We start from the raw sequence: 23,726 nt of genomic DNA on the forward strand, positions 1-23,726 counted from the left end.
GCCCAGGCAGCCTGCCTGATTATTCTACCCCTGAAAATCCAGCCTCAAGAGTGTAGCCTTTGTACCAGAGGATAGAAACCCCCCCTCTGCCCAGCGATTCTTTCAGCATCAGCTAGAGTGGGCTGAGACACGGCAGGTAATGGTGCCCAGGGGATCATTACTGAGTTCGGCATCGAGAATGGAACCCCAGGCTGTGGGGGGAAGGGCCTGGCCTGCAGCCAGTCCCAGGATCCCAATGCACATGGCAGCAGCTTTGGGGGAGCAGCCTTTGGGGCGAGGCTGGCTTCCTCCTGAATCTGCCATAAAAGGATAAAAGTGCTGCTATCTCATCTGCATTGGGTAGCATTGCTGGATAATTTTTTTAAAAGTGTGGATTTTTCTCCCTTTTTGCAATGAGTGTGTGTGTGCGAGTGCATGCATGTGCGTGTGTGTGTGTGTTTATGCGCATGCATGCTTTCACACAGTTTGCAGCCTATATGTGTTAACAGATGGATTCAGCCCCATCTTTATCTAGTGTTACAGAAGATAAAACTGAAACCGGGTGATATGCTGCCTTTTCAATTTAAGAGGAAAAACATTTTTTTAAGTGCCTTTAAGGGAAGCCCTTCTGGTGGAAAAGAACGGTCCAAAATATGGTCTGGCTTTACCCACAAGGCGGAGCACAGCAGAACCATTTAAAAGTGATTTTTCTCCTTCTCCCTGCCTTCCACCTGACTTCTCCAAAATATATGATCCCTGTGTCAGAAGTAGGCCAAGCTTTAAGGCTATCATGAATTATTTATCAAGAGACATCCTTACCCAGGAGTCTTGAACGAATGCCCCATGGTTTAAATTTTATAGACTACCTCACCTCCCCCACAGTAGCAGCAATTTCTGTTGCTGCATTCTTCCTGAGACGGAAATAGAAAGTGTTTTACAAAAGGCAGGACAAAACGTTATGCTAATAAAGGTAATTGTGCAAGGCTTGGAAACGCTCCCCTGTGAAGGCAGCTTTAAGCCCTCTGCTCCAGGTGACCAGCCTGCCACAGCTTTTGTCTTGTCTGATTTCAACAGGAGTCATACATCCCCCCGGGGTTTTCCTGGGTTTTACCGCTCAGACGGTAAAGAATCTGCCTGCAATGCAGGAGACCTGGGTTCGATCCCTGGGTCTGGGAATATCCCTTGGAGAAGGAAATGGCAACCCACTCCAGTATTTTTGCCTGGAGAATCCCAAGAACAAAGGAGCCTACAGTGGGCTACAGTCCATGGGGTCCCAAGAAGTTAGACACAACTGGTGACTAATACAACTGCCATTCCCAGAGGCAGGACTGGTGGAGAGGAGAAACAGACCCACTGAGCAGGTCTCTCTGCCCACATTTTCTGGCAAGGACTTGCCATTTCATCTGAATAGCAAGTATGTTTTACCTACCTATGTGTTCTGTAAGATTCAAGTTGAGGTTTGTGAAAATAATTATTTTATCTGAAACTGGGGACATTAACTAGATAAACAAAAGAAGCTGAGTGTTTGGTGTTTGATTTCTTTTGCCTCCTTATTGCTGACCCGTAAATCGGAAAGTGAGTCCTGAACACAGGTGCCCGGGGCAAGACGCTCCCTGGGTACAGAATCCGAGAGGGCCTTCCAGAGAAGAAGGCCTGGGGCTGTGGGTTTTGGTCTCCTCTGCTCTGAGCACCATGATCTACTCTCAGTTCATTCTTCTGGCGAGTGTATTTTCATATTTGATAGCCTTGAGATAAGCTAGGGGTCATTCTTCATAGAGGCTTCTCATTTTTTTTAATCTTTAATAAACCTTTTATTAAATATCTCATTTCATTCCTGTAACATGTTGGGGATATGGAGCACACAATGTGTTTTCCTCATTTTATAGATGAAATAATTGACAGCCAGGATGGAATAGTGTGTACACACATATGTGCTCATGCACACACACACACACACACAGAGGCATGATGTAAAATGTAAACCTGACCATGTCACCCTGTCCCTGACAAACAGTGAAAGGTGAACAGTACGATCCAGCTCCCATGTGAGGGGTAGATTCCTTTACAAAACTCTGCTGGCCCCTGTGGTCTGGCTTCCATTTCAGCCCAGGTTTCCCTCCTGCCTGACACATTATTGTCTTATAGTCCAGCCATACGACAGAGGGTGACATGGTTGGATGACATTACCGACATGATGGACATGGGTTTGAGTAGACTCCAGGAGTTGGTGATGGATAGGGAGGTCTGGCGTGCTGCAGTCCATGGGGTCACAAAGAGTCAGACACGACTGAGCGACTGAACTGAACTGAACCAGCCATACCCATCTCACATAGTTCCTTACATCAGGAGTTTCATCACCTCCATTCATTTTTATTGCCTTGTGACCTCTGTCCTCTTTCCCGCCTCTCCTTCTCAACTCCCCCTGTTGGCCTGGCTAAGTCCTGTGTGGGTTCCAGACTTAGCTCAGACATTGACCCCTCCACGAAGCCTTGACTGATTGGATTCCCACCGTGTGGATGGAGTTTGGGGCCCCGCATTAGTGCTCCCACACCAGCCTCTGCTTCCCCCTTACAGCAACCACCAAACTGTACTTTAATTCTTGTTTCTTGTCTTTATCTTTCCTGGTAGCTCCTGAGTTCCCAGTAAACACAGGTGAGGGGGCCATACTTTGTTCTCAGAATCTTTATCCCCAAATGGAAGAAACAAGAAGCTAGTGGCAGGTTGCAGGGCAGACCTCAGTGGGATTCCTCCTCCTCATTGCTATACTTCTCTCTGGATGCACCCCATTCAAGGGTTCAGCCCACTAGGCAGGGTTTTATACCATCTCCTGTGTCGTTCAGTTGCATAGCTGCTTTCAGATTCCAAGAAGAGGTCCCGAGAGGCATCTTATTTATCCCCTCCACTGACCCAGGCCCTTGGGACCACATCTAGAAATACTGACCATTTTTGTAGGAATTTTTTCGTAGGGAAAAAAGTCAAGCTTGCCATCAGGTAATTCTGAAGATTATCAATAATGAAGTAAAATTATTTTTTATTTTGTAAAATAAAATTCTGGCATTACTGAAGACATTATTGTACTGTTTCTTTCAACATTAGGACTCTAAATGAAAAAGAAAATAATTTATTTAAGGCAAGAGCATCAGAATCAAAGGGATTCACTAGTTTGAGTGCCTTCCTTTGGGCTTTAGTGCCTTTCTTTACTTCTCTTAGCCTGGGTCATGACTTGCTGCTGGGTCATGGACGTGAGAAATGAATGAGAGATGAGGATGGAAGGGGCCAAGTTCAGCCAAGAATGGAGCCAAGTTCTCACCAAGTGGTGGCCACTTTGTAAATTTCTTTCCCTGAAACTGCCCTGCTTCCATCATGTGGCCCCAAGTCCTACCTGAACCGTAACTAGCTTATGCCTATGCTCCAAGAAGACTCTTGAGAGTCCATTGGACTTCATGGAGATCCAACCAGTCCATCCTAAAGGAAATCAGTCCTGAATATTCATTGGAAGGACTGATGCTGGAGCTGAAACTGCAATACTTTGGCCACCTGATGTGAAGAACTGACTCATTGGAAAAGACCCTGATGTTGGGAAAGATTGAAGATGGGAGGAGAAGGGGACGACAGAGGATGAGATTGTTGGATGGCATCACCGACGCAATGGACATAAGTTTGAGTAAGCTCCGGGAGTTGGTGATGGACAGGGAAGCCTGGCATGCTGCGTGTGCAGTCCATGGGGTCGCAAAGAGTCGGACACGACTGAGCGACTGAACTGAACTGAATGCTCCATGTAGGGTTCACCATTTAGAGTTCAGAGACCTGAACAAAAAGACTCACTGAGCAGTCACAAAAGTGCTCTCGACTAAGAGTCAATAGGAAACCCCACAGCAGGCCTGGGGCAGTCCACCCCTCCTCTGGGCCAGGGGCCCCTCATTCTCAAAGGAGAGTGGGGGAGGGGAGCAGGCGCTCAGGTGGCTTCCAGCCCTGGCATCCTGCGAGCCTAATTGGTAGCTGAGTGAGCTGTCATCGGTAGACCAGGAGAAACCAATTGACCCTCGTCATTCTGCTGGCAGCTCTGATGCCTGAGAAGCCGTTGGGTCCAGCTACATCTAGAACTAGCTGTGAACCCTTGGGATTTTAATTAAAGGGCTTTGTGAGTCAGATGGCTCATGGTCAGGGAGACACCGAGGAGGGTCCCGTCCTGTCATCTGCTCCCTGAGAAATGGGCCGCCTCTCCCAGTCCAGCCCAGGGATGCAGAACCAAGAGGCTCACTGGGGGTCTTCCAGGAAAGACTTGTGGCAAAGCTTCGCCCCACAGCCCTGCTGACTCCAGGCCCCAGAGGAGCTGGGGCAGTTGGTATGTGGTATGTCATCAGTTTTCTCTTGTGAGCATCTGGGCCGTGCCAGCCCGCTTCCCCTGGTGCTTGGAGGGTTTCTTAACCAACGTCGTTTCTGCTTCAGGTGGTTTGTGCTAAATGTATTTGCATGCAGTCCCAAGTGGTACAAGGGATAAAAGGATTGTCTTAAAAAAAAAGTGGTTTGTGAATGTGTGGAAAGCAAGACCGCTTGCTGTGTGTTTTTGACAATCGCCTCCCCAGAGAGGGTTCAAAACCTCACCTTTCAAGATGTTTCAACTCCTATTAGAAAGTGACTTAAATAATATTGCTCTTCTGACCACGGATGGCTGCTGTGACTGTCAGGCTGGCGATTATTTGTCTAAGCCGAGTCCCCGGGGCTGGGATGTCACACCATTTCCTCCCATCTCCCTCCCAGAGGAGGTGAAATCCCTTTTGCCAGTTTCTTCTAGCTGGTGTCCCTGTGATGGAGGGTGCGCACACACGAGTGAGTCTACTAGAGAGACTGCACTGTGGGTTCAGCTAGACTCGTTGCCTTTCCCACAGATCGTTGCTGAGCACCTACTGTATGCAGGCACTGTGCTGGTGCAGAAACTGTCGTATCCTCGGGCTGTCGCCCTGTAGCGTGCATCATGCTGTTCTGCACCCACTGCCCTTCCAGTTCCTCGAACTGACCCGAGTTGCCTTTATTTTCCTCCTGGATGCCGATGTGTTCAGGGAACTTGAACAGGCCACATGTTTAAGCATCTTTAGTTCAGGGCTTCTCAGGTTTGGCACTACTGACATTTGGGGCAAAATAAGTCTTTGCTGTGGGCAATATCCTGTGTGTTGTAGGCTGTTCAGCAGTATCTCTGGCCTCCACACACGAGATGCCAGTAGCACTGCACGCACTCCAGCTGTGACAACCGGAAATGCCTGCAGACATTGCCAAATACATCCTCACAACTTTGAAAGTGAAAGTCTCTCAGTCGTGTCTGACTCTTTGCGACCCCAGGGACTTCTCCAGGCCATGGAATTCACCAGTCCATGGAATTCTGCAGACCAGAATACTGGAGTTGGTAGCCTTTCCCTTCTCCAGGAGATCTTCCCAACCCAGGGATGGAACTCAGGTCTCCCGCATTGCAGGCAGATTCTTTACCAGCTGAGCCACAAGGGAAGCCCAAGAATACTGGAGTGGGTAGCCTATCCCATCTCCCCGAGATCTTCCCAACCCAGGAATCGAACTGGGGCCTCCTGTGTTGCAGGCAGATTCTTTACCAACCGAGCTACCTTTACATTTACTAAAATGCACTTAGGTCCGCTGTCCTACCTTATACAGTCGTGTGTCAGGAAAGCAAGGATTCTTTGCTCCCAGTCTACAGTTAAAGTCATTGAGGATCAAGAAGGAGAGAAACGTGCTCAGGTGAAACAGTGAGTTGGGGGCACAGCTGTGGCTACAGTTTAAATCCATCATCCTAACTCAATGACTTCTGATGGATCCACTGAGTGGTGCCTGGTTAATGTTTAATAACTGATCCTCTAAGGAAAAACATAAACAAACCTGTCTAGGAGTGTTTGCCAATTTCCACGGTGTAAGTATTCCCACATGGCCGGTTTCTAATTATAAGACCTTACTGAATATGAAGTTGGGAAGACATACATATAATTGGCTCTGGTGATCTGGTGCCATATGTGCTTCTGTCCACACAGTGGTCTTTCTGTCTTCCGAACCTTGTTCTTCTACCCTTTCTACGATAAACACACACCCTTATGACTGTGAGGTATGATTGGGGGTACATTTAGGCTAGTCAGGGTTTCTGATCACCTCTGGATAACTATAGAACAGTTAGAGTGGAATTTTCTCCCTTTTCTTTTAGATGAACATCCAGTTTCACAATCTTTCCATCTAAGGAGTTACACTGGGAGGGTCTCCTGGACAGAATGAACTCTTAGGCAGGAACTAAGTGTCTTTGCTCAGCATCAGAAAAGTTGAATGGGAGGTACTTAGAGGTACAAGGTAGTGATGGCCACTGGGCTGCAGTGTTCCATATACCATTCCAGAATATCTAGGTATGATCTTGGCTGGAGTTTTAGTTCAGGCATGAGCTCAGCTTCTGTAAGCCTCAATTTCCATGGCTGTGAACATTGCCTCATCACTGTGGTTGTAAAGAACAAATGAACTGTCTTATGTCCCAGTCTCAGATGCCTACTTTCCCACTTGGTTGGTCAGTGGATTGGCTGAAGACTATAATGCTGTAAACTTATTAAAAGCAAGAGCCTGGTGGGCTACAGTTTATGGGGTTGCAAAGAGTCGGACATAACTGAGCACTTGGTTGGTCTTGACTCTTTTTACCTTGGCCACAGTTCAATGCCATTTGCTCCTAGCCATCTTCTCTGTGGTCCAGCATTTGACCTGGGGAGGGGAGCTTGAAACTGTGGGAGGAGTTCTCAACTGAGTTGTTATCCCACTCTTGGTACCCCCTCAATATATAACTTCAGGAATACTTTGGCGTCACTGGAGCGTGGGCAGCCTCAGGGGAGGGGCGGGAGTATGCCGTGGCATTTGAATTTGACCTTAGAAGTGGTAGGAAGTGCTGGCAGAGTTTTAAACAGGGAACACACATCATCTGATATGCTTTAGAAAGCTCTTTCTGCAGAACATGGGTCAGAGTCCAGGCAGGATGAAACCAGTTGGGAGGGTGATATAAGAGAACAGTCAAAAAGTGATGAAGCAAAAATGCTGACTGGTGCAGGCCGAAAGTGCTGTGAGAGTTCAGACAAAACAGAGGTCCGTGTGGACTGGGTATCAGAAAAGTATCAGAGAAGACTTCTTGGAGGGGGTGAGACTGCTGCTGGCCTGGATGGATGGTAAAAAGGATGGAGGTGTGTGGAGAGGTAAGTCTAGGCTGCAGAACAGGGCGGAAGAACACTGGACTTAAATTGAGAGCTTATATAAGGGTGGTTTTCTTTCAATATGGACCTGATCATGGAGAGATTTGAACACTAGTCTTAGGAATATGGGTTTCGTTAGAAATTAGTGGGTCTCAGGAAGACGATGCATTTTTCTGTAATCGGTCTGATCTCATCCCAGGCATATTTTATGTCCATGGTTCCCCCTTCTCGCTTCCCCAGGGCCAGGTGTAGGACGTCTGGGGCCCTGCTTCCCCAGGTCCAGGTGTAGGGTGTCCGGGACCTTGATGGGGAGGTGTGTGTGTTTGCCCCCTACATCCCTGTGCTATTGAGAAAGGCAGAAGCCCTGTGCATCTTGAGGATGAATGCTGATTAAACAATTCCTAATTTGCCTCGCAGCAGAGGGGGGCCCAGGAACTGGAGCAGCTGTGCTATTGTCTGAGGGTCCCCAGTATTTGTCTGCCTGGGCCAGGGTGACCGGCATCTTGTCATCAGCTCAGATAAGCCGGCTCCCAGCTGTCACTGCAGGCCGTTCTCATCCTTCCTGCCGCTGTTGACCGGGGCCCTCTCCTCTTCTTGAGCGTAATGGACGGCCCCTCCTTTCTCCCATCCCTGCTTTGTGAAGGTGTGTCTGGCTCTGTCTGGGAGGGTGGAGCCTGACTAGCCTTGTCACGTCGGAGAGAAAGGAGATTTGTACTTTCTATGAAGTTTCAGAAAACAGTTTGCTGGGAAATGACGTGAGCCGAATGCCATTACCGCTGAGTCTCACATGAAGAAAACTGAGGCTCAGAGGGGTAAAGCGACTCATGCAGGGTTGCACAGCAAGAGTCAGTGGGGTGAGAACTAGAACCTGTTGGATTTGGCCTGAGGTGTCTGCTGGAGGACTTCCACTTTCACAGTGTTTTCAGCAGAGGCCTGGCTTGTCAGAAAACCACTCTCTCCAAGGGCAGTATATATATATATCCCAGGCTAAGCTCTTTTAGAAACACTCCACTGAAGGGCTGTCTTAGGCCTTGAGAGCCCTAAGTTCCAAAGACCTCTCCATTCATGATGCAGATAGTGCTGAGTGATGTACTTGGGCTCTGAGAGAGATTTAGGATCAGAGCAGAAACTGGAGCCCAGATCTCTCACTTCTCAACCCCCTGTGCTTTGCCGCCCCCCACCCCCAAGCCCACCCTACCTAGCCTCGTGGCGTAAGCAAGGCCTCTGTACAACACGCAACCCGAACCACTTCAGAGGTGCCCTGTGTCAATGACCAGGGGCTGCTGGGAGTTCACAGGTGGTTTGTGGTCCTTGGGTGGTACTTGCCCCGTGAGACCCTTGTGGCTCTGGGGTGCAGGAGTGCGGCCAGGCTTTGCACGAGGTGCTGGAGTGCAACAGGGTCGTTGGGAGCTTGGACAACCGATGCCTCCAGCCAGACTGGCTCTCACGCTGTGCTCAGTCCAGTCTGGCTGTGGTACCATTTCTTAGTTACCTCCAGGCAGCACTGACTTCGAACTTCCGTAACAATCATTGCCTCTGAGAGCCCAGGTCAGTTTTTGCTCCACTTATTTAGGAGGCAGTTGTATTTGCTGAATTTGAGGGCTTCCCTTATGGCTCAGATGGTAAAGAATCTGCCCGCAATGCTGGAGACCTGGGTTCCATTCCTGGGTTGGGAAGATCCCCTGGAGAAGGAAATGGCAACCCACTCCAGTATCCTTGTGTGGGAAATCCCGTGGACAGAGGAGCCTGGTGGGCTACAGCCTGTGGGGTCACAAGAAGTTGAACATGACTGAGCACACATGCACTGCACTGGCCACTTTTTTTTTTTTTCCTTTTTGGACTGGCCACTTTTTATGTTGGGTCGCCCAGATGCCTGAAAGAGATCATTCCCATTAAACAGACAGGGCAGCCAGGTGTCCGGGTGTCCAAACGTTACAGCTTGTGACTGTTGGGCACGAGACCCCAGGCTCTTTCCACAGCTCCATCCTCCCACGAGCACAAAGACATCTGATAGACGAGCTCACTATTTGGCCACACAGAAAGCATGGGCGTGTGTGGAGTCCTCCACCACCTGACGCCAGCCTCTTTCTCCCTCTCCAGCCACCCTGAGCCATTTACTGCCCCCAGGGAGGCTGAATTTTACAAACTCGGCCATCAGTGTTTGTCATTTGTGCAGGACTTTGAGCTCATTTTGATAGCTTGTGAAAATCAGGAAGACGTGGGCCCCTCCTCTCAAGGCGCTTTCCCTCAGTGGCAGAGAGAGCGTATGAACATAAATAGCTGTGGTGCTTTCGAGGCTCATTTGATCTTCAGAGTAGCCCAGAGAGGCTTGCTTGTGTATGTGGCTGTAAGTCTGCACTGAGCAGACTTTGCATCTGAAGATCAGAGAGAGGTAGTGAGGGACCAAAGGTCACGCAGCCCAAGCAAGACCAAGTTCAGGGTACACCAAGGTTTCCTGGCTCCACCACGAAGCATTCAAGGTATCCAGGCTTGCACCACCGCTGATGGCCAGGCGTGCAAGCCTGTTAAGTTGTGCCCTTGTCCTTCCAGAAAGGGGACGTTCTTGGAGTTGTAGCCTTGGGAAGGGAGGCGGGAACATGAAGGAGCCCCAGAGATCTGCGATTTGACTGTGCTGGTGCTCAGGCTTGTCAGGGCGAGGAGGCTGATCTCGCTGCATCTCTAAGGTGTCTCCCACTCTCTGACCCCAGGAGATGACCTGATGGAGTGACCCTCGTGACTGTCACACATGAGGCAGTCATGGGATGTGCACCCGATGTCCGGCACCGAGTGAAGAAGAGTGATGGTTGTGTCACGCTTGTCCCCCGTTGCTCTCTGATGGTCTGGGATGGCCTGAGCCCAGGCTCTGTCACTGTCTGTCTATGGGCTGTTTCCTGCCCCAGTCTGGGCTCCTTGGCCTTAGTCCCTAGCTCGAGGGGTCACATGCTGAGATAGAAGAAGTAGGAGTCAGTCAGGAGAACTGTGTGCTGGTCCTGGTTTTGCCGCCTACTTGCTGGGTTCCATTAACCAAGTCCCTTCCCTCCCCAAGATTTCAGACATCCCCTAAATGGCATGACCAATAATATTAATAATAGTAATATCAATAACTTGATAGCAGTAATGGGTTGAATTGTGGTTTAGTCTCTCAGTCATATCGCACATATCCATGTGCGACCCCATGGACCATGGCCTGCCAGGCTCCTCTGTTCATCAGATTTTACAGCCAGGAATAATGGAGTGGGTTGCCATTTCCTACTCCAGGGTATCTTCCCAACCCAGGGATTGAACCCACATCTCGGTGTCTCCTGCTTTGGCAGGCAGGGAACCCCGGCCACCAGGGAACCTCAGAGGGTTGAATAAGATAAGTGGTCCCCAAAAGATAAGTCCATGCCCTAAACCCCAATGGCATATGAATGTGACCTAATTTGGAAAAAAAAAAAGGTCTTCCTCTTAATCAAAAATCATCACTGGCAGACACTTCTATGCAAAACAAGAGGCTGGCTGTGTATTATTGCAGGGCCCTGCAGCCTGTGTCTTCACCAGTCCCTCCAGGGGTCTCTGGGCTCCCCAGCACCACTGACCTTTCCTGAGCTGTCAGAGAATCGCTGGACCAGAGGTCCCGTGATGCCCCTGATTAAATAACTGCAGGAAACAGCTCTTCAGAGAATGGACTAATAGTGCCTGTTGCTGTCTTGTTAGCATTTCACTTGTATTGATGTGTGAGATTGATTTAAGACTGATTTCCTGGTTTCAAAAGAACAGCAGATTCTTTTTTCCTCTTGATCAGAGATTCTTAAGAAGGCGGAAAAGAAACAAAAAGCTTAAGAAACAAAAAACAAGCTTTAAGTGCAGCCTCCCTCCTCCCCAGGCTTGTAGACTCAGAGGAGAGATCCCTGGACAGGTGGGTACAACCCCACCCCCTCCAGGGGTTGGGGGATCTGTGCCTGCTGGCAATGGAGACAGGACGCCTGTCCCAGCCAGGCGCCCCCTTCCAAGGAAGCAGGGTCTTGGGTCCTGTCGGTGGGTGGCGGTTTCTCCAGCAGGATGCAGCAGCTTCTGTTTGCAGTGTCCTGTCCCGTTGCCTGGGCCACCAGAGGTGAGAGAGACGCCAAGCCCTCTGGTCTGGGGGACTGGCTGGTTATCAGAACACCTGCCCGTTAAGGTTCTGGGGGTGAGGGCACCAGGCGCCCAGCAGTGCTTTCAAAATCTACTGCTGAACAAGTCACACCCTTGCTTCCCAAATTGTAGGGTATCCGCTTTATCATCAGCTTGCCTGTTTTATACGTAAGGCCCACGAGGCCAACAGATGTAGAAGACTTTCTGGTGAGCAAAGGGAGAGTGGATTGTTGCACAGGAGTGTTTGGGTAAATTAGAAAGCAGGAGATCATGCATTCTCCACTGGATCAGTAAGGCTTAAAAGAACCCACCCCTGGGCCTGTGGTTATAGCAGGGTGACAAAACGTCTTTGTGTGCCTGGGACAGGACTGGTTAATGCCTGTTGTCCCAGCATCATTATTATTATTTTTGTTTTTTCCTGTTTTCTGATTCATTGATTTCTGTTGCAGTCCCTCAGTTTATTTTTTATTTATCTTTTTGGCTGCACCATGCAGCACGTGGGATCTTAGTTCCTTGACCAGCTATCAAACTCACACCCCCTGCATTAGAAGAGTGGGGTCTTAACTGCTGAACCACCAGGGAAGTTCCCCAGCAGCATATGAATAGGCCTCTTTCACTCTGGCAAGAACCCAAGTTTGGATCATGAGTTGCTTGATTACCTTAATTGTATGTAACCACATAGGTGGATACATAGTATGGATAAAGAGTGGATAATATGTCTAAGTTTAAAGACCTGTACCTTTGTGCTTTAACAGTTCAAAAGTTGGTTGTGGGTTAGCACCATCAGTCATGGGCAGGGCCTGTCACCATTTCATGACACGTGTAGCTTAGAGGTCAGATCGTGGACCAAAATGTCAGACAACAGTTCAGATCCTTGCTCCTAACCAACTAGCTACTTGACCTTTAGGATATGATTTAGCTTATCTCAACCATAAATTAAGAATAATCATACGGCCTTCTTAGAGTTGATGTTATCACCGTGTAACCTATATAAAGCATCTAGTTCATTTCTGATAAATGACAGGTGTCAATAAATGGTGGCTGCCATGGTGATGATGATGACGTCATGACTGTTGTTATTTTGGCTCTAGTCTCCCCATCTGTGAAATGATGAGGGATGTTCTCTGTCCTGCTCCCCAGATCTTCCTGAGTCTGAATTCACCCAGCACCCGCAGAACCCAGTTCCCTCACTGCTCTGGGTGGGGACTTTTGGCAGCGTCTTGCTCACCGGCTGTGCAGTGGGTCCCTCCCTCTGTGACATGGGCACTGAGTTCTCAAGAACACCGTCCCTTCCACCCACCCTGATGACTCTCCCATCTTGGGTCCTCCCTTCAACCCTCCGCAGCCCACCCCACTTCCTCTTCCCACGAGTGGTGCTGTGTCAATACTGAAGCCAGGAAGTCTTTTACTGGTGCTGGCTGACACCGAGGGGGTGGGGTTGGGGCTGCCACCCAGGAAGGACTGGGGACCAGAATCCTGGTCCTGCCCGCTCAGCACCTTTCAATCACTATTTCCCGCCCTGGAGAGTTTCCTCCTTTCCTCCGCCTTTGGCATGAAGGTAGTGTCTGCTTCTAGTGCGTCTCCTTTATGCCCTGTTTCTTAACACTGACTGACTGTCCTGTGTGCCTCTCCCTTTCTTTCCTTTTTCTTTTCTGTTTTTTTAATGCAACTGCTTTGCGATGGAGTATGTGTGTGCTAAGTCACTTCATTCAAGTCTGACTCTTTAAGACCCTATGGACTGTAGCCCCCACCAAGCTCCTCTGTCCATGGGATTTTCCAGGCAAGAATACTGGAGTGGGCTGCCATGCCCTTCTCCAGGGGATCTTCCCGACTCAGGGGTCGAACCCACATCTCTTAAGTCTCCTGTATTGGCAGACAGGTTCTTTACCACCAGCGCCACCTGGGGAGATGGAATATTAACAGCATAGTAGTTAAAAGCAGGAATGGACCCAGACTGCAGGAATTCAGACCTTGTCTCTACCTCTCAAAAGCCAAGTCCCTTGGACAAGGCCTCAGTTTCCCCGTCTGTACAAGCAGCTGGAAGAACACCTGTCTGGCCAGTGGGTCAGGGGGTCACCAGGCCTCCAGTGTTCAGTGATGTCTGATGCACTGTAGGGGCCTGACGAGCACGAGTCGTATTTATTATCCACGCACCTACCCGTTTGTCATTCTTTACATTGAGCGGGGCTCCTGCCGCTGGGGGAGAGAGCGTTCTGAGCTTCCCTGACCCAGGGTGTAGGCCCCGCCGCTGGTTTACCTGTGGCTGGAACAAGTAGGCTTCTGCCCTGCTCTGCATTCTGAGTCCGCTCAGCTTGGAGAGCAGGCAGGTGGTCTTCCAGGCTCTCCAGTTCCCTCACTGTCTGTAGGTATCACCTTCTCTCTGTCCAGCGATTCCACTTTCAGAACCATTCAAAAATGGAAGATACACAGGCATCCTAAGCTATTTCTCAGCCGCTCCCCTGAATGGGGGAGGCAGGGTTGGGGGGCGGGGGGCGGACAGGAGGTAGTGAAAAGGTCCCAGATCACAAGACTGGAGAAGGTGAGGAGCTGCCCGTTCTAGTTTCGGTTCTGTCATGTGAACCTGGAGACGTCATTTTATGTCTCTGGGTTTCAGCTTCCCCATTTTTAACAAAGGCTAATAACACCATGCTTTGTCCCTCTCTTAACACGTTATTGATCCGGGAGTTTTTTGCAGAAACTGACGTCTGTGACCAGCGATTTGTAATATAAGTGAGTATTGGAACACTCCAGTCAATAATGTTCGGGTCACAAAAGATGTATTAATACGTCTCTGATCAAAAAGCTGTTAAAATGACCAAAGTGGACAAGATATTGACAAGAGAGGCTTCCCTGGTGGCTCAGGTGATAAAGAAGCCGCCTGCAACGCAGGAGACACGGGTTTGATCCCTGGGTCAGGAAGATCCCCTGGAGGAGGATGTGGCAACCCACTCCAGTACTCTTGCCTGGAGAATCCCATGGACAGAGGCGCCTGGCGGGCCAGTCAGACAGCACTGAGCACGAGCACTCAGGTGCTGCCACAGCGCCGCCTACTGATGGTCTCGGGCGGTGCCGGTTTCCTCCCTGGGGCTCCCGTCACTCGTAACCATGGCAACAGGAGCGGACCCGTGCTGATGCTGTGTGAGGTTGGGCTGCTGGTGGGGACCAGAGGCGGAAGTTGTCAGTGTCTTTCTTCACTTGACGCTGTGCTCCCTGACGGACCTCTGGCCTGTGGGTGACTCAAACAGGAAACCGCCAGCCATCCCTTCAAAGAGCTTGGATTCCTTTCAAAGATACGCTTGCTTTTCATTGCTCTGTGTTTATCTGGATGGTGGGGGAGTAGTTTACAGAATCAAGGTCAGAACCCTGGAGCAGGCTTCTCCTTGGGAGGGTCTCCATGATTGAATGGACAAGATGCAAGGAGGTGGGACCCTGTGAGGGCTGGGTGAGGATCCAAGCTGTCTAAATGCTGGTCCGTGGGCCAGAGCCAGTGATGACATAGATCTCTCCAGAAGCTTGGCCCCTACTCCAGGTTGGGCTGTACTTTTTTTTTTTTTTTTTTTTTTTTTAGCTTCTCTAGATGCACAACGAGTTTGGGGAACTGCTGGAGTGGGTAGGACTGGTATCGAGGACTTGCCTGTTGGGGGGGCTCTGTGTTCCCTGCCTACCCTCTAGTACCCATTCAGATCCTGTAAAGTGTTATTAGTATTGATATTACAGAGTGATTAGGTTATTAGTCTAGCTTTCTATTTGTGTGGTTGCAGCTTACCAGGTGACTGCCAGCCTCAATGGTGCCCATTGGGAGTTGGGGGACTTTTGTTGTGTCTGTAATTAAGTAAAGTGAACAAAATGATCGGAAAAGATTCTGGAAGTACTTAGAGTCATGGTCTGGAGGAGACCCAGCATTCTGCTAGCCTTGACTCTCATAGTATTGCGATAGAAGAAGGTGTGATTCTTGCTGGACCCCACTGGGGGAGATCAAGTCCTAACCAAACATGTGAAAATGGTTCTAATTTTGAGAACATTTGATCAGGATGGGGGTGGGGACGGAATCACACCCCCTGATACTGATTGCCTCGAAAGTTTCCAGGTCCTTTTGTGACACATCTGGCCTCAGCCACAACCAAGAGGTGAGAGAGATGGTCTCCCCTGGATTCTTCTTTAGAAAGCCACCTTCTCCAGGTCTATAGTCAGGTGCCCCTGGGACACAGCACCTGCGGTGGGCACCCTTTTTCTTGGCCTGTGCTCTGCTGGGAATTCACGGGCACGACCCCAAACGTGGAGGAAACTAACTTCTCGCCCTGGCCCATCCCTGATCCCCCCACTCCCCACCCCGCTACCACTGTGACCTGGTTTCCCAAAATGCAGGGCTCAGAAATCCCTTTCTCATCAGGCAGGAGTTGCTGTGTTTTCTCTATCATTTCCTTCCCTTCCCCCGCCACTTCCTGTTTTTTCTTCCCCTTTCTCCACCCCCCACCATCTCTCCAGCCTGTCTCTTGTCCAAGACCAGGAACAGAGGCCGGCCGTTGATAATCATGATTTCCTGACGGGCCCTCTGGCTGCTCGGGGCCAGGGCCAGCCCAGCGTTTCTGGAGCACGTGAGCCCTGGTTGGCAGCACACAGGAAGCCAGGGCCCTTCGAGCCTCCTGTCTGAACGAGAATCTAAGAGAATAACCCTTCATGTCCTGACAGCATGAACAGCTGCCAGAGAACTTTCGCCTGCCTTCAAGCTAACATACTGGAAAATAAGACAGCTCCTAGTGTTTTTTGGCCTAATAACTGCAGTCCAGTTAAGATGAACAAAACACGGATTTCGGAGTCAGAGATGAGTCCATACCTAATTCTGCACCGAATTTTCTTTATGACTCTGCAGGGCATTCTAGTTCTCTCCAACTCGGCTCTAGGTCTAACCTTTTGGGAAAATGGAGCTCATGGTACCTTTAGGGGACATTTTTGAGGATAAATTAGGAAACTATATCTATAAGATTCACATGATGTGAATGCTTTGCTTCATAAATGTGGGATCCCTTATGGTTTTGATGTTTTGCACAGAGAAGTGGCTATTCAAATGTACAGTGTTCAGAAAAATCACATAATAAAACAACAAGATCCTACTCTGTAGCAAAGACATTACTTTGCTGACAAAGGTCCATCTAGTCAAAGCTATGGTTTTTCCAGTAGTCATGTATGGATGTGAGAGTTGAACTATAAAAAAGCTGAGCACTGAAGAATTGAGGCTTTTGAACTGTGGTGTTGGAAAAGACTCTTGAGAGTCCCTTGGACTGCAAGGAGATACAACCAGTCAATCCTAAAGGAAGTCAGTCCTGAATATTCATTGGAAGGACTGATGTTGAAGCTGAAACTCCAATGCTTTGGCCACCTGATGCGAAGAGCTGACTCATTGGAAAAGACCCTGATGCTGGAAAAGATTGACGGCGGGAGAAGGGGATGACAGAGGATTAGATTGTTGGATGGCATCACCGACTTGATGGACATGAGTTTAAGCAAGCTCTGGGAGTTGGTAATGGACCAGGAGGCCTGATGTGCTGCAGTCCTTGGGGTCACAAAGAGTCAGACACGACTGAGCGACTGAACTGAACTGAACTGTGTAGCACAGGGATTTATGTCCAACATCCAGTAAGAAACCATAATGGATATACTCACATATATGTATATATGTATAACTGAATCAGCTTCTCTGGTAGCTCAGTTGGTAAAGAATCTGCCTGCAATGCAGGAGATGTGGGTTTGATCCCTGAGTCAGGAAAATCCCCTAGAGAAGGAAATGGCACCCATTCCAGTATTCTTGTCTGGGAAATCCCATGGACAGAGGAACCTGGCAGGCTACAGTCCATGGGGTCACAAGAGTTGAACACAACTGAGTGACTAAACCACCACCATAACTGAATAACTGCTGTATACCAGAAACTAACACAATATTGTAAATAAATTACAGTTTAATTTAAAAAAAAAAGGAAAATCACATAATGGATGATACTCATGGGAGGAGAGCCCATGTGTATTTCTGTGTTTTCCTGAAACATGTAGTGACAGATAGACAAAAAGAGAGAGACAGAGACAGATCAGCAGACCTAGGGGCTGGTATACAGACGACTCTCATTAAAAAACCAAGTCCACCCACCACTGTGCTCATGGGTCCCTCTCTTCCATAACAGTATTTTTCTAATGGGAAACAGGGAGAACCATCCCAACCACATGCCTGAGGTGGACTGTTTTACTCATTCAGCTCCCAGAGGGTAATACTACAGAAAACTACAAAAACAGCATTCTGGAAAAAGTGCCACCTCTCTTTTGGAAAATCTGTTTTAAAAAAGAAAAAGAAAAACAGAGAGTTCCATCAAGGTCAATGACCACTTGTTTGAGAAATCGGATGGGTCATGTGGCTGCTTTTTAAAAATTTGTTTTAAAATTCCAGCGGCCAAAGAGTCAGAGACACGTTCTGATCTGGAGTCTCCCTCCAAGTGGCAGGACCCTTGAGTGAGGTTCTTTTTTTCTCTGAGCCTCAGTTTCCCCAACTACATGTGACAAGGTTGTTGCATTTCTTCCGTCCCTGGTAATCGGTGATTCTGGGGCTCTCTCTGCTCCGCATAAACGAATGTGTTATGGCCAGAGTAGAAGAGGAAATGGCCTCTCCTAGTAACATGACTTGTGTTCCCTTTCTGCAGATTATCACTCACCAGGGACAGAGAAACCACAGGACTCTCAGGGGCCACAGCCCTGATCTGGGGAGCCAGACTTGTCTTGGCAGAACAGCTGCTCATCTGGTTCATTCCATCAGCCTGGATTGGTGACTCCGAGTCTCGGGAGAGATCTCCAGGTAAGAAACAACTGTCTTTGCTTTTAGCCGACAGCATGGTGATGACCAGCATTTTCAGTGCAGAGAATCTGTGATATTCGGGCTCCCGGAATACCTGGAAGCCTCAAGTATGGTCCTTCCACCAGATTTCTCATCCCTGATTGGAAGTCATGCTTCTTTACACCACATACATGTACAAGGAGAAAAAAGAAAAAAGCAAGGATATAATGAAGAACTGATGTGTATTTCAAAGTAGCTGTCATTCTGAAGTGGTGAACTGTCCCCAGGTTCTGTAACTGCATATTGAGTGGGAGCATTTGCTACATGAGTCTTCTGAGTGTTTAGGCAAGAAACAGAAGAGCTTAAAAGGTGGAGGGGGAACAGCTCAGAGCTATCCTTGTAGGTTGCTCTGTCCCTGCAGAATCCATCTGAGGGTTTCTTTCTGCCCATCCTGGCCATCCGGATTGAGACCAGCAAGGAGAGAAGTAGCTGACCTGGCATGAATTTAAGTCTCATGCCGGAGGCCTGGCTGGTGTCTCACTTGGTATAACATTTTGAGAGGTAAAATCAGCTGAATTTCGAGGTAAATTTGGCACCGCAGTGCACCACTACAGAGTACTGTGTGCCTCTTCCCTCATCACCAGCACCTTGGTTTTTTTCTTCCCCACTGCCTCCCAGTCAGCTTTGGATACTTTCCTTCTTACCTGGAAGGGGAGAGGGTCACACCTACTTGAACTTATTTGAACATGGACCTGACACAAGCTGATATTCTTCCCAGGTGACTTAAGATCTGCTGATTTTGTCTGCTGGGACTTTGGGGTATTAGTGCATCTCCTTTAAGCTGGCCCAGGGCACCCACACATCCAAGGTCAGCAGCCACGAAGGAGGTGGCAGTGCGCCGTGATGACCACACACCCGTTTGTTACTCTTTCAGTGGCTGCCGCTGTTACTTTCTGCTGTCTTCTCCTAAAGCTCTTCTTTTTCATTTACACATTTTGATTTTTCCCTGAAAAGCAAAATCAGAAGCATTTCATAAAGCTTGACAGTACAGAAGGTAAGACCAGGTGATTTCTCAGGTATTTTCCAGTTCTGAGGTCCTGGGGTAATTTTGTCCCAGACTTGTTCCTTATACCAGATTCTCATTCTTAGGGGAACTGATTTGTCTAGTGCTCCTTGCCTTTCTTCCTCTTATGGTTTCTTTCCCCTGAGGGGTCCCTGAGTTGTAGCATAATTCAGAGGAAGGAGAAGAACTTTTGAAATTAGACAGACTTGATTTCACATCTCAGTTCTGCTATTTTTTGCTTGAGTGATTTTTGCTTAGATCATCGTAAATTCCTGAGCTTCAGTTTCCCCACTGTAAGATGGGGACAGTCCCTGCTGCATTGAAGGCGTGTGCTTAGGCTCCAAGGAGACGATAATGCATTGGCGTGGGTTCTTGCTGATGGTAAACCTCAAAAAAATGTCAGCTTCTTTCTCTGATCAACCTTATTCAGAGGTATTTCAATACAGCTTTGAGCCCCCATTGGGCTCCCTTTGAACCTGTGGCCAAAACCCTAGGGACAGGTTAGTCTACACACACAAGTAAAGAAGAGAAGAACTGCAAACAGCTCTCTATTTCAGCATTCCTCTTCAGTAGCAACCTTCCCTCTTCTGGCTTTGACAGACCACCGTCTGCGGTTCAACCATTTGAAGGTTTGCTCTGTTACCACCCTCCCAGCCTCCTGAGTACATCCTTTGTCCCATCAGATAGTAGCTGAGAACTAACTCACCGCCAGCAGCTTTCCCGCTTCAGACCAGCGTACTTCCAACATCCAGACGAATGTCCTTAACAGCTGGGATCAGCTGCTTTGGGGGCAGGTTTCCTGGCCCCTCAGCGAGACAGTTAGGTTTCAAGCACGTGTTTGTCCAGGCCCACAGCGTTGGTTTTCTTCCTTAACTGTTAGCTCTTATGGGGCATTCATTTATCCAGCCATCCATGCATTCCACAAACGTGAATGGAGCATGTCTACACAGCAGGGGCTTTCTCGGGGTTAGGGATCTGTACAAAACAAGGCACAATTCCTGTTCCCTTTGAGCTTGCATTCTGATGGGATCAAGGGCGTGTCAGTAAATAAACAAGCATATATTATCCCAGGTAGTATTAAGTGTTATGGAAAAAATAAAGCAAAAGAATAATGACCATAAAGCCAATTCAGAGTGAGAGCAGTGCCTGTATGCCTGTATCCCCCAGCCTCCTGTTTTCGGCAGGATACCAGGGAAGCCCGCCTGACTAGGTGTCACTGGAGCAGGATCCGAACAAAGTTGGGGATGGAGGCTTGAAGGAAAGTGGGAACAAAGGCTGTGAAGTGGGGATGTGCTTGGGCTACAGGAAACTGCAAGTGGCCAATAGGATTGGAGCAGAAGGAACGAGGGACAGTGGAAGGAGGTAAGGACAGGAGGAGTGGGCAGGTGGTGCTGGCCTTGTGAGCCACTGTGAAGACTTGGGCTTTTATGTTCTGGTTCCAGAGCCTCCTCTATCCTTCCTCCGTCTTCCCCAGAATATCTCAAGGGCCTCATCCCTGAAACATTCTGAAATAGAAATAAAGATGGATGTTCTTGCCCAATAGAGTACTCACCATTCATTCCCAAACCTGTATTGGGCACTCGATAGTGAGACTCTAGAGATAAATGAGACTTGGCCCCATTCTAGGAGCCTGTGGCCAGGCACTCGTTCAAGGCTGCTTGGAGAATATGCATCAATAAATCAGGTCCAAGTGAGCAGTTGTCCTAATTTGGTTACTTTGGAAGCAATTTGCCAGAGTGGGAATTTTCTGCTGGTACCTCCCACAAGTTGCTGGTACCAATTCTCTTGGAATTCATTCACCTAGACTGTTGCCAAGCCTGGCCTTTTGGGTTGAGTGAGGACCAATCCATTCAGCAAACCTGTGAGTGCCTATTCTGTGTTGTTACCAGTGCAAGACACCTGGGGAAAAGATGCTGAGATCCAGCCCCTGCCCTCGGGTGGTTTATGGCTTTCCTGAGAAGCCTGCTAGTAATTAGACAGCACACCACTTATCAGATGAGAGTGGGTGTGAGGGAGCCAAGAGATGGAGCATTTGAGGTGGTGAGCTCCCTGTCCCTGGGATAATGTAAGCAGAATGAGGGGCATAGCTGAGGAAGCTTCCTAGGGACATGCTATCTCCACTGAGTCCTGGAAATAAGGGGAGTAGTCTGCCAGGTGAATAGCAGGGAGGGCGGGAAACTTCAGGGAAAGTTTGGGCATTTCCAGGTAGAAGACAGGCGTACACAAGGGCTGCCTCTCGGAGGACCTGTGGCTGTGAAGTTGAGGTGAGTCTGAGCAAGAAAGACTCATTCAGAGACAGAAGGTGGGAGGACTAACCAGGGGCCTTGAATGTCAGGCCGAGAGGGTTGGGTGAATCCTGAGGACAGCTCAGAGCTGGTAACAGAGCCTTAAGTGAAGACGGATGGACCTGATGAGGTAGTTTTACAAAGCAAAGGGTCAACTTTTATTTGACCCCCTGTTCTGTAAAGTGCTGATTTTACGTCTACTCCTTCTAATAGTATATGATCATACCTCAGCTGTAAAACAGGTTCATACAGATAACTGAGTGAGATGCTTGTGAGGGTATGGTACCCAACCTTTCCACTACGAGCTCCCTGGGAATAGTGAATGCTGATGGCGCTGCAGCTGCATCTTGGTGCACAAACTACTGGTAAATGGTTAGAACACGAGTCTTGTCTCTGATGGGAGAGAGTGGCTGGCAACAGTCCATGCTATTCTAGTAGAAATAATGGAATGTAGATCTCGATCTGTTTTTTCTAGTCAGCAAGCAAGTGGTGATACCCATTTCTGAACCCTCGCTGTCTGTTGAACACTAAACTAAGAGTGTTCTCTTTAGAATCATTGTTGTCATTGTTGCTCAGTCGCTCAGTTCTGTCCGACTCTATGCAATCCCATGGACTACAGCGCACCAGGCTTCCCCATCCTTCACCATCTCCTGGAGCTTGCTCAAATTCATGTTCATTGAATCAGTGGTGCCATCCAACCGTCTCAGCCTCTATCGACCCCTTCTCCTGCCTTCAGTCTTTCCCAGCAGGTGAATGGAATTGTACACATGCATTAAACAGACACTACCTGAATCCTCACGATGCACCAGCCACCATGCTAGGTCTGGGAGCATCCAGACAAATCAAGCCCTGTCAGCCCCTGAAGTAATTCATAGCTCATGACAAAGACAGAGGAACCAGCAGTAACAGGAACAGATGGTGGGCAAGAGCCTCAGCAAAAATAAAGTGATGGGGGTGCAGAGAGGGAGCCTGCCCTCTGCTCAGGCAAGTCAGGGAATTCTTCCAAGAGGGGCCATGTGAGCTAGGTTTTGAAGGATGAGTAGGAGTTGGGGGCTGGTTGAAAGTACACAACAGCACTCTCATAAATAAGGGCGAACACTCAGTCCTCCGTGATGACGCTGGGGAGGAAGTAGCACAGATAATGCCTCAGCTCTGCTTTGAAAAAAAAAAACATTAATTGCTACCTCCTCATCCTCCCACCTCATTCCCTAGAGAAACTAAAAATAATCGTTGACTAATTTGAGTTCATCCCTTCTCTGACCGCTTGGAGATTGTTAGTGATCAGAATCGGATAAAGAGGACCAAGAAAAGAAGTAGAAAGGAGGAGACAGGAGATTTTTGAAACTGTATCTGTCCTATGTTTCTCTTAGGAAAAAAAATCTAGATATAGATGTTACATATATGCACATTCTCATGTGTAAATGGGTCTGATATATATGAAAGTGCATATATATACATGTATGTGTGTGCATGCATAGTCCCTCAGTTGTGTCCAACTCTCTGCAGCCCCATGAACTGTAGCCCGCCAAGCTCCTCTGTCCATGGAATTTTGCAGCAAGAATACTGGAGTGGGTTGCCATTTCCTACTCCAGGGAATCTTCCCAGCCCAGGGATCAAACCTGCATCTCTTGGGTCCTCCACTGGCAGGCAGATTCTTTACCACTGTGTCACCTGGGAAGCCAGCATACAAGTGTGCACACATTCATGTTATATAGAATTTGTTTTAACCGAGCAGAGAGCCTGGTGCCCATGACCTTCAGGCACGCTTGCTGTCTGGAGATGGATGCGGGTGAGAATTGGCCTTGCTGATGTGCACACATCCCCGATGTGCCAAGGTCACTGAAGGTCATGGTACTGTACGTTCAGAAGCACAACAGGAGGGAGTCTGGATACTGGCCGTGGCAGAGAAGCCTGCAGCTCAGGAAGACGAAGCATCTCGCCCGAGGCCCACAGCTCTCAGGTGGTCAGGATTCAGGCCCTCTTCTAACTGTCCCTCTTCCACAGCCCCACGCTGCGTGTCACCCTATCTATGAATAGGGGAAAGTGTGCATGCGTGCTGAGTCGTGTCCGACTCTTTGTGACTCCATGGACTGCTGCCACCAGGCTCCTCTGTCCGTGGGATTTTCCAGGCAAGAAATACTGGCGTGGGTTGCCATTTCCTGGATCTTCGAAACCCAGGGATCAAACCCACGTCTCCTGTATCTCCTGCATTGGCAGGTGAGTTCTTTACCACTGCGCTACCGGGGAAGCCTATAAAT

General features: G+C 48.8%; 1 protein-coding gene across 1 annotated transcript in view; it reads left to right on the top strand.

Annotated features, from left to right (window-relative positions):
- CYRIA (CYFIP related Rac1 interactor A) overlaps positions 1 to 23,726 on the top strand; it is a 101,828-nt gene that overhangs the window by 25,460 nt on the left and 52,642 nt on the right. Inside the window, exon 2 of the mRNA XM_043469324.1 lies at positions 17,990 to 18,141. The gene's annotated coding sequence lies outside the window, so the exon portion shown is untranslated. The remainder of the gene's footprint in view (positions 1 to 17,989; positions 18,142 to 23,726) is intronic.

Source organism: Cervus canadensis, chromosome 5 (assembly GCF_019320065.1).
Source record: "Cervus canadensis isolate Bull #8, Minnesota chromosome 5, ASM1932006v1, whole genome shotgun sequence".
Lineage (NCBI taxonomy): Eukaryota > Metazoa > Chordata > Mammalia > Artiodactyla > Cervidae > Cervus > Cervus canadensis.